The sequence below is a fragment of the Perca fluviatilis genome, chromosome 5 (assembly GCF_010015445.1).
Source record: "Perca fluviatilis chromosome 5, GENO_Pfluv_1.0, whole genome shotgun sequence".
In the NCBI taxonomy this organism is placed as follows: domain Eukaryota; kingdom Metazoa; phylum Chordata; class Actinopteri; order Perciformes; family Percidae; genus Perca; species Perca fluviatilis.
The window spans coordinates 7,506,878-7,522,948 of NC_053116.1; the positions used below are offsets into that span (position 1 = coordinate 7,506,878).

A 16,071-nucleotide genomic window follows, 5' to 3' on the forward strand; every position below is an offset into this window, starting at 1 on the left:
AGCTGAACATAAGTTAACATTATCATGTAAACAGTCCAGTACAATATTTTATAACTGTTAAACTGATATTATCGGTTAAAGGTTTACTTGGACATACATGTTTAAACTTGCCTGTAAACAAAAACTAGTATGTCTGTGGTATTTCTGGCTTAAAGGCATAACCTTTACATTTCTCATCTGATTTCACTAAGTTGTGTATAATTACAGGCACCTTCGACTGGGAGGCAGCTTACGGAGAGACTGCTGAGAAGGCTTCAGGAAGTTCTGCAACGTCAGCCTGTGGATTTTGACTATTTACACTTACACTGTTTTTAGTCATGAAATGGGACTTGTACCCTTTCGCAAGGCAAGTACACATTAACCCTCATATGCATTATCATTGCATTTACTGTAATTTGTTAAGAAATATAGAGTCAAATTCTTACTTGAATATATTTATTTGTTATTCACTGAAAAGGTACAGATTTAACTGTTTTGCTGGAGCCCATACTGTAAATGCATGTCATTTCAAAAATTGTTAAGGATTAAAATCAGTACTACATATAAAGTAGTAGTGGTATTTGTCATTTTAAAATAACAAACAAAATGTTTTTCCTGTGTTGTCCTGCCATGTTTATGTGTAAAGAATCACATAGTTCTGCCACAGTCTGCGGCCTCAGAGGGCACTGGATGGGTGGTAAAAGTACTCCACTGGCAGACTCTTCTGTCACGGTCCCCCTCCAAGAAAAGATCTTGTATATCCTGTAATTGACAAGTAATGTTAAAAGACTGCAGTTGCTTTTAGAATACTTCACAAAACAATTACACTTTTTTTGTAAATAAAATGCACACTTTAGGTGTGCATTTAATTTGTTATGCACATATGGCCATAATAAGCATCCAAAACAAAATTGAAAAAAAAGGTTTAATTGAACATTTTGAAGCTGCACAGGGTCCTGGACAAGTCTGGTAGTGTCAAGGTCCCTCTGGAGGCGTGGTACAAACAGACTGTTATACAGTCTATCGGTACAAATATATAGTGGGTACAAAATAAATGCAGACTGTTGGAGGGATTTAGCAGGCGACCCTCTTAAAGACTGACACATCAGTGCACTATTAATATCACTTTAAACCCCCAAGTGGGCTAGCTGATGTGGTATTAGCTAGCGTTAGCGCTTGTTCAACGGGAGACTTAGCTACAATTAGCCACAAGTTAGCTGACGTGTGCTAAGCATGGATGTATTAAGAGAACAGTTCTAACCTCTGCCACAGCTTAGGCCTACATTTAAAGTTAACACTAAACCAGCCTGCTTCTACGTGAAAAGAAATGGCAGAAATAAACAGACTTACTTGAGATTTGGAGGTTCCAGGTGAACTTGTGGAAGCCATTGCAGATATGGGTAATCTGTGAGGATGCCTGTGGAGCTGCGGTCTCTCCCAGTAGCCTATGCAAATTACCTGTACACCACGCCCCTTTGTCCCTCCCCTCAGGCCCCTCCTCCCTACGCCAAAACAGTGACAGAAAGTTGAAACTGAAAACCAGTGACATTGTAAAAATCCTGACAGCGTAAAAAAAAAAACTGTCACTGAAAAAAGTCAGACATCAAGAAAAAATGTAGATTGGCATTGAAAAACCTATCATAATGCAAAAATATGTCAAAGTGAAATAAAATAATAGCATTGTGAGATTATTACTTTTTGATGTTTGTGTTTTATATTTCAGTTCAAAATTTTTCAGTTCCAATATTTGTTGTTTCAATGCCAATTTTTATTTTCAATACCACAGGTTACTGTCACTGTCCTGGCTCCATAGTATTTGAGGAGTTAAACAATAAAGATAGTTATAATATTAAAATACTGTTTCATTTATTTGTCTACGTTTAAACGAATCCGCAGAAGTGACGTGGAAATTCCGCACCTCGTCTGTGAAAGAATGTTCCACGTTGTACGTGAGAATTTACAAAATAAAATACTAATAATGAAAAAATGGTGTTTTATATTTAGCACTTTAACACTATATAAAAAACCTACAGTTGAGTGTTTAGAAATACAGCCTAATGGCTTGTTTGACTAATTTCCATTTGTTTTGAATTGTACTGTTGTGAAAAACAATAAACTATGTACAAAGAGAAGCATTTTTTATTTTATTTTCCATGCATAGTTATTTAAAAACGCAATTTTCTAATTTTGCAGTTGATGAATATTAATAGCAAAGACTAAAGGGGAAAAACATGAGCATATTTATGTGTGGGACTTAGTTTGATTTAAAATCACACAGCATTATTAGTTGTTTTAAATAAATTACTTTTTTGAAATATCAATTTATGGTAAGCCTAACATATTAATTATTATATTCAGAAGATGATCCTCATATCAATCACCGTGGTTACAGCTTGTAGCCATCCTAACCTTTGTAGCCATTACTGAGACTACCTTTTCAAAATTAAGAAGGGACTAGTTTTAGGAAGCATTTTCAGGAAATTAAAAGGATAAGCAGATTTTTGCTGAGGTTTTTGTTCACAGAGTAAGATATATATAGCTTTGTTTGGGTATGTATACATATACAACATGTGTTTTGGCATTTTTGGCACACTTCTACCTCAGCCCTACTGCACAAAGACAAAACTCACACAACTCATTCAACCATTTCACAAGCTGAGAAAAGGGTCATGACATGGGTCAGAGCAGTGGTTCCCAACCTTTTTTCCTTGGTGCCCCCCCTACTCATGTCTAAGAAAAGCTGAGCTCTTATCCTCTGGCAGAAGATATGGGTGAACTTAACATTTCTAAACTATAGGCCTAATATGGACCTACCTCAATTAAAACTTTAAATAATGTTGCTTGAGATTGAGGGTGTGCAACAGCTTTATGATATGAAGCATGGTTGCGTTGCTCTTGTCACTGTTTGTGAAAGATGAGCAATAGATTGTTGCTGTGAGATGTGCTTCAGTCTAGCCTATATCACTTTGTTCATGTTGTTTTTTATTGTAAGTATGTCAGCTGTATGATAAAACAATATGTCAAGTGTTATTTGTGAAGCATTTGAACTCAAGGCAAATATCCCTCTGGGGACAATAAAGTATCTCTTGCAAAGTGGTCTCCATGATGTGTAAAAATTAAAACGTTGTCATAGGACTATAGCAAACACATCGTTGGAAAGGTCTCAACCTGGAGAGTAACATATGTCAGTCTGGAGAGGATACATTACTCCTGCTTTGAAATATTGACCTCTGAACCTTGAACCCAGTACATGTATGAAGGCTTGTCATTTAGCAACAGAAGGTGCTACACACATAAGACCAGCTGTTCTAGAAAGCTCTGGACATCAGCTGTCATGTAGCTATGGTCACCAAATTGTAGGCTACCTACTGTAAGCACTGTCAAATATGGTAATAAGCTATTTTCACCTATTTAACGATTCGATTTTTAAAATCTGATGACACCAGTGTGTTCTCCATCACAAAAAAACCCAGGGTGTATCCAAAATTATACACTGCCAACTTCTACTTATGAGAAATATACCAATATACTTTAAAACTACAACTCCCATAAGAAACGCCACAGAAGCTGTTACAAAGCTTGAGCACTTGTAGTTCTTCCGGGGTCGGTGGGGGGACTCGTTCGGCTCCTCTTTCTGCTGTCTGCCGTAAGATGGCTTGATTCCATTTCAGATTGAGACGCCGCCCGCCGGCCGAGCACACAATATATGAGACAAATACATGAAACTGTATTTTATTATTATAACTATCTTTATTGTTTAACTCCTCAAATACAACGTTAGAAAAAAACATCAATATTACGAATATTATATATTTTTATCTTCGTATCCGCTGAGCGGGACGTACTACGTCACTTCCGGAGTTGTCCGCGGATTCATTTAAACGTTATTATGGTTCATAACTTACTGGAACAAAACTGAGCAACGTGTTGTTGCTGGTGACACAATCACTGACTGTATATATGTATATTGAAGCGATCCTGGCGTTAAAGACCCGCTGATCGCTGCCCGATTCTTTGAAATGAATGGCCGCATTGCATTGGGGGATATCGGCTTTGAATGCGTCCTGCTAGGATCATATGTTCTAATGTAATGTTCTCCTACAGCATATACTGTAATATTTCACCGGTAATAAGACCGAAATAATATTATTAAAATAAAGAAAGGAATACCATGATAACATCTAAATAAATGTTGATAGATGTAGCGTTATAGTTTAAAAAATATAAATCAACAAAAAAGCAACCCAGCTTCCCTGGCCGAAATAGACCGAAATAATAACATTAAAATAAATACATATAAACCATGATAATATCTCGTGAATAATGTTAATTAAAACAGTGGTTATTGGGATAAAAATACCAATAATAACTGTCATAGATTTCGAGTTAAGGGGCGGGGGGCGTGTTTTTTTTCTTTCGTCGATATCCGACGGTGAGGGAATAACATGAATGTCTATCTGACGGACCCCCTCGTCGAAAAATAACGTCAAGGGTACCCCTATTTCGTTGAAACTTGACGCCAGGGTCCTTGACCATGCATCATACATTTGACGAGTAGGGAGTGAGACTGTGTTGGTTTATCCATTGCTGTTAACAGGGTGGCCAAGTGTGTGCTGGTAGCTATATTATAGCTAGCTGACGTGACAGTTAATAAGTATGATACAGTTAGTCGGTCAGTTGGATTGTAGTTGTGAGCGGTACCTTTTCTTCAGAGTGTGCGTAAATGAGAATAGTAAGTATAGGCTATCTGCTGCATCGTGATATTGTATTTCTTCGTTAAACCAGCTGTTATTTCTGCTTTTGATGTGGATGTACCTTATATATATGTCAATGGTTGCTACGCTACGCAACCCTTGTGCTAATTATATCCACGTTCGCCTTCGGCTCACCCGACTCGGTACGTCGGGTCTAAACATGTAACATCGTGTTTAAACATGTTTATACTTTTACTTTTTTTTTACTTTTACTTGTTAGGATTGTTCAATACTTTTGTGGTTGAGTACAATAAGAAGTAAGTGGTGTTACATATTATTTTCTGTACTGCTATCAAGGCTTATCTAGCGAGGCTTTGCTAGATTTTCAAAATAAAAGCATCCAGCCGTTTTGTTGTTGGAGGCTTTAAAGCGTATCATTCATAACATGAAGTGTTGTCTATGTTAGCAGTAACTTAACAGATGGGCGGAAGTGTCTGAGAAACCCATATAATAAGCGGTTGAATTGGAGTTTGAGATATATAGCCATATTCCGACTATTGTTTATATTATTTTAAATTTTATCTGTACAGCACTTTGTGCAACGTTGGCTGCTTTTAAAGTGCTTTATAAATAAATTTGATTGATTGATTGATTGATTATGTTTGGTAATGTTATTACTGCTTAAGGTGGAATGAGTGTATACAAACAGTATGTTTCCTTTATTCATTTGTATTATGTTTCTCTCTTTATAGGAACCACACACACTCAAACTCAAACAAGAAAAAGGAAGAAATAAACAGAATAAGAACCATCTCTCAGCTCTTCATTTTAAACTCTGGAATATTTGCTCTAAGTGGTGTTGTGGCCGACATACCTGAGTGAACCTGGTGATAAACCCAGAACTAGCACCTTCACTACACTGCTTACTTATCCAAGACCAAATGTATGTGCAGTTGTACATCGTGATAAAAAATGATAGCCTAGTTCAATCTAACACTGAATCTGCTGTGTTTTACTGATCTGACTGACCACTGATGAGGTGTGCTTGGACCCACCAGACTCTCCTCAAAGTATGAGAAACCATCAGGAGGAAGTTATTGCTCCACAGGTGTCATACTTCTCAACTGCTAAGTAACTAAAGTATAAACTGCTACTGTAAGGACTGTATTGTCCATATACATTGATCAGGCTGTGTGAAAGGGACTCTTGTTTCACAAAGTAACTAATAGAATTTCACTTGAAGTTTTTATCCGTCAGTTATATTTATGCTGTGAAATGTTTTTCAAGCTGCAGATTAGATTTAATACCCTTTCCAAAATACTTTAGTTTTATTAATATTGTCATCTGTCAAAACAATAAAGTATATAACTGTTAAATGTTTTGTGTTGCTTACTGTCACTATTACCTGTCTTAAAGGATTACATTTTTATAGTCAGGATGTTAAAAGGACTTAGTGTTTGACCCTTCTACATGCATTAAATTAGACATATCACCTGTTTTAACATGTTATATAACACTTAAGGAGCCTTACTACTGAACTTAAAAATGACCAAACCCTGCATAGAAATAAAGCACTTTATTCATGGTCAATGAAATGGAAATATAAAGTGTGTATACATAATGCACAGAGTAGCAGATAACTGTCCACATCATGTCCTCACCCAGACTAAAGGGTTTATTTTCTACTGAGGATGTGTCAGCTGGTAATGTAGGCTCTCAGGTCACAGAAGTCATCCTGTGGATACTGAATCTGTCCTGATGCTGCTGTGTTGTCTTCAAACCATCATCACTTGGCAGAAGTATGGCACCTGTCCCACAATACCTTCATAGTGTGAGGAGTGTCTTGTGGGTCCAGGTAAACCTCGTCAAACAGGTGTCCAGGACAGCATCTGATCAGTCAGATCTGTAAAACATGGCAGATTCAGTGATTAAACTATCATTTTTTGTCAGAGTGTACAACTGCACATACATTTTGTCTTACAGGAGAAGCATGTATTTAACCCAGTGTGTTGCAATTACTGTACTAATAACAGGGTTACAATATGTCGAGCAAATGTTAAATTTAAATTCTTTATAGTTTAACTTACAACATCATCGATTGATTCCTTAGATAATCTAGTTTCATATGATAGGCCTACCAAATATATTCACTAGCTTTACAACTGGACCCACTAACAGTTTAAGCAGCGCTTAATATTTCAGACTGCAAATTCCTGACTTTAACGAGCTAGCTAAGTTAGCATCGCTATTTGCCTTTAGCACACTTTAAAAAGTAACAAACTTCCACCATAACAACACAAAGGAAATTGTAAATGCACTGCAACAATGATGCTGAAAACATAAATGTAATTTATCTGACGACAAAGTCCTAATAATATCAACTTACCTGAGGCCCGTTCCAGAAAGCAGGTTTAGTGAAAACTCTGAGTTGGTTAACCCTGAGATGAGGGAAACTCTGGGTTTTCCGTTCCAGAAAGAGAGGTAACTTAACCTCAGAGTCAGTTACTATGGTAACTGAGTCTGTGAACCTAACCTGGTCGGGAGCAGGTTTTCTTCAAGAAACCTTGAGTTTCTCTCAGTCTCCTACCTCTCAGTGGGAAAAAAAACTCTCTGAGAGGGAGGAGAAACTCATTTCCTCATTCATTCATTCAGTCTGTATCAGGCACATTTTAATGCACTTTGTTATTTGCATGAATAAAAAAAAAGTATTGGTTTATGTTAGGCAGACTATAAAACGTTTTTTTTTCTCAAACATGTCACGTCCATGTCGACGATCCCGTTGATGAAAAAGTTGTATTAATTCACAGAGAGTTTACATCGGTATTGAGTCCCGACTATAGATGTATTTTCATTTCCACATAACCGATTTGAGAGTTTTTTTTTATCACAGTCCATTAGATATGTAGATAGCCTACCTTATCTGTCCTCATATCACTAACATCAGCCATCGTGGACAGGCTTTTACATCCCAGCAGATTCTTTTTGTCGCATTACGTTTTTTGCAAACAGCAGTTTTCTTTATAAGTGTAGCGGATCGTACCGTAATAGTAAAGCCACTGTAGGCTGTCAGAAAAGTGTGACTCGCTCTGAAACGTTTTTTAAACGTGTTGACACAAACCAGTGAGAGCCATTAAAAAGAAATAAATGATTATACATTATAATTCTGTTAATGATCATGGTGCTGCAGCCTCAGAATGGGATTATTATAGGCTATAGTTTACTTTTTCGCCCGCAGGATTACATCTAAATGAAATTATAGGTGTAATACAATTCCAGTTTTCACCAGTAATATTATAAGTTAATTGTGATGAAATATGAAATTAATACACTGTTAATGCGTACGTATTGACTCGAGCAGCAATTTTCTCCCACACTAATTCTCTCTCTTTTGCAGCAGCAGCCGCTGTCTTGCTTTTTTAACGAAATGCATGTTCAAACATTAAAACTCGCTGTTTGTGCGCATGAGTATTTCAGCCGACCAGTTTGTTTGTGGTTGTTACCATGGTGAATCGTAGAATCATGGCTCCATTCATACTGCCTTATGTGCACGTGCGTAACCCTGAGTGAACATACGCCGAGTTGATTGAACCAACTCAAATCAGCTGTTCTGGAACCGAAAACTCAGAGTTTCCAATCTCAGGGTAAATCCACTCAGACATCAGGGTTAGACTCAGAGTTTGTTAAACCTGCTACCTGGAACAGACCCCTGGAGGAACATGAAGTAGATTCTATTATGGTGCCAACCGTCTCTCTGAAACATTTAACAAGGCTTCTTCATTTGGTTTAACAGCAGTTGGCATCCATAAGTGTTGCATTACTGCCATCTATGGAGAGTGCTGGGATCGTCACTTAAGACCGCCATCTAGTGGAGAGTGCTGGGATCGTCACCTGAGTTACGAATATCTTCTGACCACAAGCCTCGCGGAAAAACAGTCTCAAAAGTACCCACACACATAGAAGAAAATTTACACGTATATTTACATTGAAAAATGCTAAGTTCATTTACAAATGACGAAATAGGGCTACGAGTTACAAATAAGAGTCACGGACACAGATACACCTTTATAGATACAAATAGCTCTGCATTTATTTGTGCATTGCCCTTGCAGATACGGATCCCTCTGAATTTATTTGTGCATTGGCCTTACAGATACAGATCCCTCTGCATTTATTTGTGCATTGTGTTTCACAAGTTACAAATACTTATGATACTGTTTTAGCACCATATGTGGAACGGATAATAAATCAACAAGTGGCAGTCCTCCCTGGAACTCTTTTGGTGCAAAGCCTAAGAGTAAATCATTTTCCTGGGAAATGGGAGGACGACTAACGGGCAGGGCACAGCGCCCTGAGATTTGTGATACGACCGGCTGGCCTGCATTACCACCCAGGCAGAGTGCCTCTTCAACCCCTGTACTTAGCAGGACACAGTCGTGGACAGCTGCAAAAGGGAAAATCACCAACAAAATGCCTCCCCAACAACTGAGTGTGCAGGTGAAGAACAGATTTGCTCCTCTGCTGCAGGACCCTGGACATGACCTGGATTACATCTCATCGTCACACAGCAGGATAAGGACTGAGAGCAATTCTAAAAGTAAAAAGCTACAGGGAAAGCTAATGACTGGGCCCCAAACTCTGATTGTGGGTGACTCTGCTGTGAAAGATATAAAAAGCAGTAAAAACACCAAAATACTCTGTTTTCACAAAGACATGGTGTCTGACTTGGCACAAAGAATCCAGGATATCATAGCAGCACACCTGTGAAGAACATTATACTTCATATAGGGTCAAATGATGTTGTAAAGCAAGAGTCTGAAGTGCTGAATCGTGACTTTATGAATCTGCTGAACGCAGTCAGCTCCCTAAACGCAAAGGTGTTTATCAGTGGCCCTATACCGCCAGTCAGAGGAGGAGCTGAGAGATTCGGCAGACTGCTGGCACTGAACAGATGGCTTTCAAATGCATGTACCAACCATTCTCTGCAGTTCATTGACAATTTTAACATTTTCTGGGGCTGCAGACATCGTTTTAAAGCAGATGGACTCTTCCTTAACAAGCCAGGAGTAAAGCTGTTCACCTCTAGCCTACTTTACTTTCTGCGCCACACATCTGCTCCCTTGGCCAAGGACACGAGACAAGATGAACCAAAACAAGAGGAAGATACAACAAAGTGCGGCAGTGAACCACCACAGCCCCCACCTGAGCAAAGATTTGACCATGGGAGACCAAAGAGCAGAGATGAGAAATCTCAACCCCCTTCTCACCCGTCCAACACTCCTCAAACCCCTTTGACAACCACGACACCTTTGAGGATGTCTTTGAGGATACGTCGCTCTCCCCTCTCTCCCCCATCCCCATGTTGGAGTTCACTGACCAGATGAAGCAGCTGGTAAATGCTGGAACCAAGTATGCCCCCCTTCCTTCTCCCATCGTAAAACGCCAGGCACCTCTGCCCCCTCAAGGATGGCAGTCAACTCCTTCTCCCCAAACTGATAAGGATCCTTGTGTGCAAAATGCAGCAAGCATTAACTGATATGGGCTGGGTCCAGGCTGCACGCATAGTAGCACTCATGACTCTTTCCAAGACAAGCCTGGGCCCTGCGTATTAGATTCTTCCACAATTTATGTTGTGATAGGTAATAGAAAAAGAATGGCGAATAAGCACGTAACTGAAAACTTTGCAAATTTAGCATCCATTCCTCGTCAGCCACAGTCTGTCCCAAAAAATGAAAACGCACTAACACTAGCTCTACTAAACGTTAGGTCTTTGGCAGGAAAATCATTTTTAATCAATGATTTTATTATTAAGCACAATCTTGATTTTATGTTTTTAACTGAAACCTGGTTGGACCATAATAACAGTGCTGTTGTTCTCATTGAGTCAGCCCCCCCGAACTTTAGTTTTATGAGTGAGAATAAGTGAATAAGTGAGTGAATAAGAAAGGAGGTGGAGTTGCCATTTTGTTTAATGACTCATTCCAATGTACGCAATTATCTTACGAAAATGTTGCTTCTTTTGAATATGTGGCTCTTCAGCTAAGATCCTCCCCTCAAGCTATACTTCTAAATATCTACAGGCCACCTAAATACTGTGCAAACTTCTTTGACGATTTTACTGAACTGCTGTCTATAATCTGTATTAACTTTGACCGTGTAATTATTGCTGGTGATTTTAACATTCATGTTGACAACGCCCAGGACCGAGGGACCAAAGAACTGTGTTGTGTTTTTGAGAGCTATGGACTGACTCAGCATGTAACACAGCCCACGCACAATAAGGGGCACACTCTGGACTTGATTATCTCAAAGGGTCTAAACATTCCCAAGGTTGTGGTGACTGATGTTGCTCTTTCTGATCATTCCTGTGTTTTCTTTAACGGCACTATCTCGGTGCCCAAAAGTGTTCAAACAAAGTTAATCAGAAAACGGTATCTCACTGAAAACACCAGTGACTCATTCATTCAGCTTTTCTCCTCTACACCCATCCTTACTGGGGCCTCAGTGACTGAGCTTGTAGATAATTTCAACTGTAAAATTACGAATGTTATTGATGCCATTGCTCCCACTGAGGTCAAAACTGTCTCTGGTAAGAAAAGATCTCCATGGAGAAATGTTGTAGTGGTGAGAACAGAAAAAAGAGAGTTTCAAAAAGCTGAACGCAGTTGGCGAAAAACTAATCTCCAGGTCCATTATAACACCTATAAAGAGAGACTTCGCATTTATAATTTGGAACTAAGGAATGCAAGGCAGTCCTTTTTCTCTGACATTATCGCCAGAAACAATAATAATTCACGTGCTTTGTTTGCTACTGTCGATAGATTAACTAACCCTCCAGTACCAGTAGCATCTGAACTGTTGTCTACCAAGGCTTGCAATGACTTTGCCTCCATCTTCACAGACAAAATTCAGAAAATTAGACAAACAGTCAGTGCTTCCATATCAAGTACAGGATATGTGTTGTCACAGTGTTCACGCAAAACAAATTCCAACATGACACAATTTCATATGATCAACCATAAAAACCTGGAGGACATTATACAACATCTGAAAACCTCCTCCTGTTGCCTTGATATTCTACCAACGGATGTTTTCAAAAATGTTTTGAATTGTTTGGCTTCTGATCTTCTACAGATTGTAAACACATCTCTGCTCTCAGGTATTTTCCCACAGGCCCTAAAAACTGCAGTCATCAAGCCACTCCTAAAAAAGAACAATCTAGACACGTCACTAATGAGCAACTATAGGCCGATATCAAACCTTCCATTTTTAAGTAAAATCATAGAAAAAGCGTTTTTTCAACAACTCAACCTTTTCTTATTACTAAACAAGAGTTTTGATGCCTTTCAGTCAGGTTTTCGACCACACCACACCTATTCTTGACTTTGAATGTTTTTAAATAGTTTTTAATTGTTTTCTGAATGCTCTTTCATGTTTTATGTAAAGCACTTTGAATTGCCCTGTTGCTGAAATGTGCTCTATAAATAAAGCTGCCTTGCCTTGCCCAGATAATTTCCCCTGATCAAACAGGATTTATAAAAAATTTATTGTGTTTTTTTTAATATCAGGCGACTCTTAAATATAATTCATCATGATTCAGATCCTACCACCCCAGAGTTTATTATGTCCATGGATGCCGAAAAAGCTTTTGATAGGCTAGAGTGGGGGTATTTGTTTTATGTATTAGATAAGTTCAACTTTGGGAAACAATATATTAAATTGATTAGACTATTATATACCATGCCAGTAGCATCACTCTGTACCAATGGGATGTATTCTGAGCATTTTGCGGTTTCTCGTGGAACAAGGCAAGGCTGCCCCCTATCAACGTTACTTTCTGCATTGGCCATAGAGCCTTTAGCGATCACAATAAGGCAGGACACTATAATGATTGGCCTATTCAGAGAGGGGCTAGAGCAAAGAATCTTGCTCTATGCAGATGATATGATACTGTATGTTTCGCAGCTGGACATCTCTATGCCCAGGGTCCTCTCCATCCTTGAGAATTTCGTTAAAATCTCAGGGTATAAAATAAACCTTCAGAAAAGTGAGGTATTTCCTATCAATTCCCTAGCCCGCACTTATCCTTTTCACACACTTCCCTTTAAGGTCACTCATGATCAGTTTACATATTTAGGGGTGCAAATTACAAACAGTATAGGCAGACTGTTCAAGTAAAAATTTCAGTCCACAAGTAACTAAGGTAGAGCAGAATCTTAAACGTTGGATGCCTCTACATCTGTCACTTGCTGGTAGAATAAATGCTATAAAAATTAATGTGTTGCCCAAATTTGGATATCTTTTTCAATGTCCCAGTGTATATCCCCATGTCATTCTTAAATGCCTAGACGCACTTATATCCAGCTTCATCTGGAATAATAAAAGTCTGCGACTGAGCAGAGCCTATTTACAACGTCCAAAGGTGCTAGGTGGTATGGCTCTGCCCAATTTTCAGTTGTATTATTGGGCTGCTAATATTCAACCTATTCTCCATTGGCTATATGAGGATCCAGGTGCCGACGCTTCCTCATGGTGCACTCTTGAAGCTAGATCCTGTGCCCCGTCCACATAGTCAGCATTAATCTATGCACCTCTAGCCTCAGACACCGCCCCGTATACAAGAAATATTTTGGTCAGAACAACACTTAGGATATGGAAGCAGGTCGGTCGGCACTATGGATGGCATAGTTTCTCATTGAAATCGCCAATCCATGCAAATCACGTTTCCTCCCTCCCTTCAGGACAATGTGTTTCTGCAGTGGCAAAACAGGGGACTGCGCACACAGCATGACCTTTTCATAGATGGTTTCTTTGCCTCTTTTCAACAACTGCGCACTAAATTTCTTATCCCACATACACAATTCTTTTGATACTTACAGTTGCGTGATTTTATGCGTAAACAGCTGCCACACTTTCCAGAAATTCCCCCAAGCTCTGATATTGACTCTCTATTGGCGCCTGTCCAGTCGTTTAAAGGTATAATATCTAACCTATATAGTGCACTTTCATCCCAAATAACCCTGTCCTTTGCCACTATTAGACATAGATGGGAGCATGATATAAGTGAGATCATACATGATGAAACTTGGGATGCAATACTAAAAAGAGTCCACACCTCCTCTATCTGTGCAAGGCACGGACTACTACAGTGTAAAATATTGCATCGGGCTCACTGGACCAAAGAGAAGTTATCAAAGAGATTCCCAGATATAGACCCAGCGTGCAATCGTTGTACAATGACCCCATCCTCATATTTTCACACATTTTGGAGCTGCTCCAAGCTGTCGACTTACTGGATTTGATGTTTAAAACACTTTCGGAGGTCCTAGAGGTGTGTATAGCCCCCTGTCCCGTCATAGCCTTTTTTGGAGTACCTTCTGTTGTCTACAGTTTGAGCAACGCTCAGTGTGACTTTCTGGCTTTCTGTACGTTGCTTGTCCGCCGCCTAATCCTTCTGAAAAGGACAGATGCCATCCCTCCGTCCGACACACAATGGATCAGGAGTACTTTATTTTATATGAAATTGGAAAAAATAAGACATACACTTAGAGGTTCAACTGGCAGATGTTATGTGATCTGGCAACCCCTTTTTCAGATATGTGGAAGAGAAATCAGAGCTGCATGAAACAATCTAATTAGGACAACCGCTGACTTCACTTTATTTAGGTGACAACCCGCTTGGATTTTACTCTGTATGTACTGTTCTTTTCTAATGTTTTTTATTTTTTTTTTTTTTTTCACACCCCAATGACTGATGTAGATCACACACACACACATACAGACTGAGCAAAACATATGCTGATAAAAGCTTACAAGGTCTAACAATCCTGAATTTAGTTAGATCAACACAAGTAGGGAAGAGAGGGTAGGGTAGAGAGGGTAGAGTTTAAGTAGATTTTAAAATGAAGCGACACATTTTTACTTAATTTATACATTTAGTTGGCACTTTTATATCTCTTGTTGTTTTTGAGTTGTCTGTTCTGGCCTTCAGATAGTTCTGTCACATCTACCAGACCAAAAGGCTTCCCTTTCTTAGAGTATCAGTAACCTGATTTTACGTCTTTCTTGGTGCTCCCACAGACAATATACTGGTTGACAAAATGTGCACATTTTCAAAAATGTTTATTAGTCTGTATTTAGATTGCACAGATTAGTCCAAATACAGTGGACTTCACTGCATAGACGCTGAATTTCATAATGTTTTTGCATCTGCATTTAGAGGTATTCTGTTTGTAAATTCATTACTTTATTATAGCCTCCAGGATATGATTAGAATTACTCTGTAGTATTGGTAAGACTATAGTGCTGTCCATGGTGCTGAAATAGCAGACATGTTTGTAACTGCACCTTTTTTTTATTAGTCCCAGCCTTCTGTCAGCTTCATCGTGGATCTATATTTTCTAAACTATATACTATGAATAAACTCAAATCTATACTGTACTGTAGCCTATAAAGTTTATAGTATAGTGTCACCGTTATTGTGAAAGTGGCAAGCACCAACATTATGTGGCAGAAGAGCGACATGATCATAGAGTCACACTGCAGCCTGTAGTATTCTGGTAAACTTGTATGGCAAGGGTATATGAATTAGGATATCATGATTTTTTTAATGACTACATGCATTAAAAAGAATGGATTTATTAATTTAATACTTCATGAACTATCAGGAATCTACACAATTCAGCATCTCATGCATGACTTAATGCAATAACAATTTGTTGATTAAGGCAAAAGTGGGTATTCAATCATCATAATGAGTTTATACTGATATTCATGTCTTCAAGTCTGCAGTTAAAGGGACACGCCCTAAAACCCACCAGTCACAGCAGTGCATAGTTTCTGTTGAATACCAGGTGTTGTAATCATAATTAACCAAGCATTACTTCATGGGTTTTCCTCTTCAAATAAAGTGGTGAGCTGGTCCGTATTTAACTCTGATAAATAATATGTTATGGTTTACTTATCATTTCTTGACAAGCAATTTAAGAACAAACACTTCTACATTAGTAAAGAAAAGTACATTTTATAAACATCCTCATTTGGGCATTCATCTTAGGCATTACTAATGATTACTTGCTTTATTAAATAACTCATCTGTTTTTTTCCCCCTGGAATCCCCTATAATGAGAAACTCAAAACCATGCTGACGCAACCCACTTCCTCTCTGTGCCCCTTTACTTTCTGTTACACACACATCTCCGTAGATCAAGCTACATCATGTCGGTAAGTAATCCTTCATGTAAGGTTTATTATGCAAAACAGAAATATATACACGTATATGGTAATATTGGTGTTTTACTAAATATACAAAATGTTAGTTTGTATCAGTAAATTATATTTTTAATTCACTAAGGTCCAGTATGTATCAGTGATTTATACTTTTTTTCTAATTCAGTTCAGA

The 16,071-nt window shown here is 38.5% G+C and overlaps 1 long non-coding RNA gene across 1 annotated transcript; it reads right to left on the minus strand.

The window, feature by feature from the left end:
- Positions 1-418: 418 nt before the first annotated feature.
- LOC120558662 lies at positions 419-1,527 on the minus strand. The gene is made up of 2 exons (XR_005639162.1): positions 1,330-1,527; positions 419-741 (listed from the first exon to the last, which is right to left on the minus strand). It is a non-coding gene; the product is annotated as an uncharacterized LOC120558662 (long non-coding RNA).
- Positions 1,528-16,071: the final 14,544 nt, after the last annotated feature.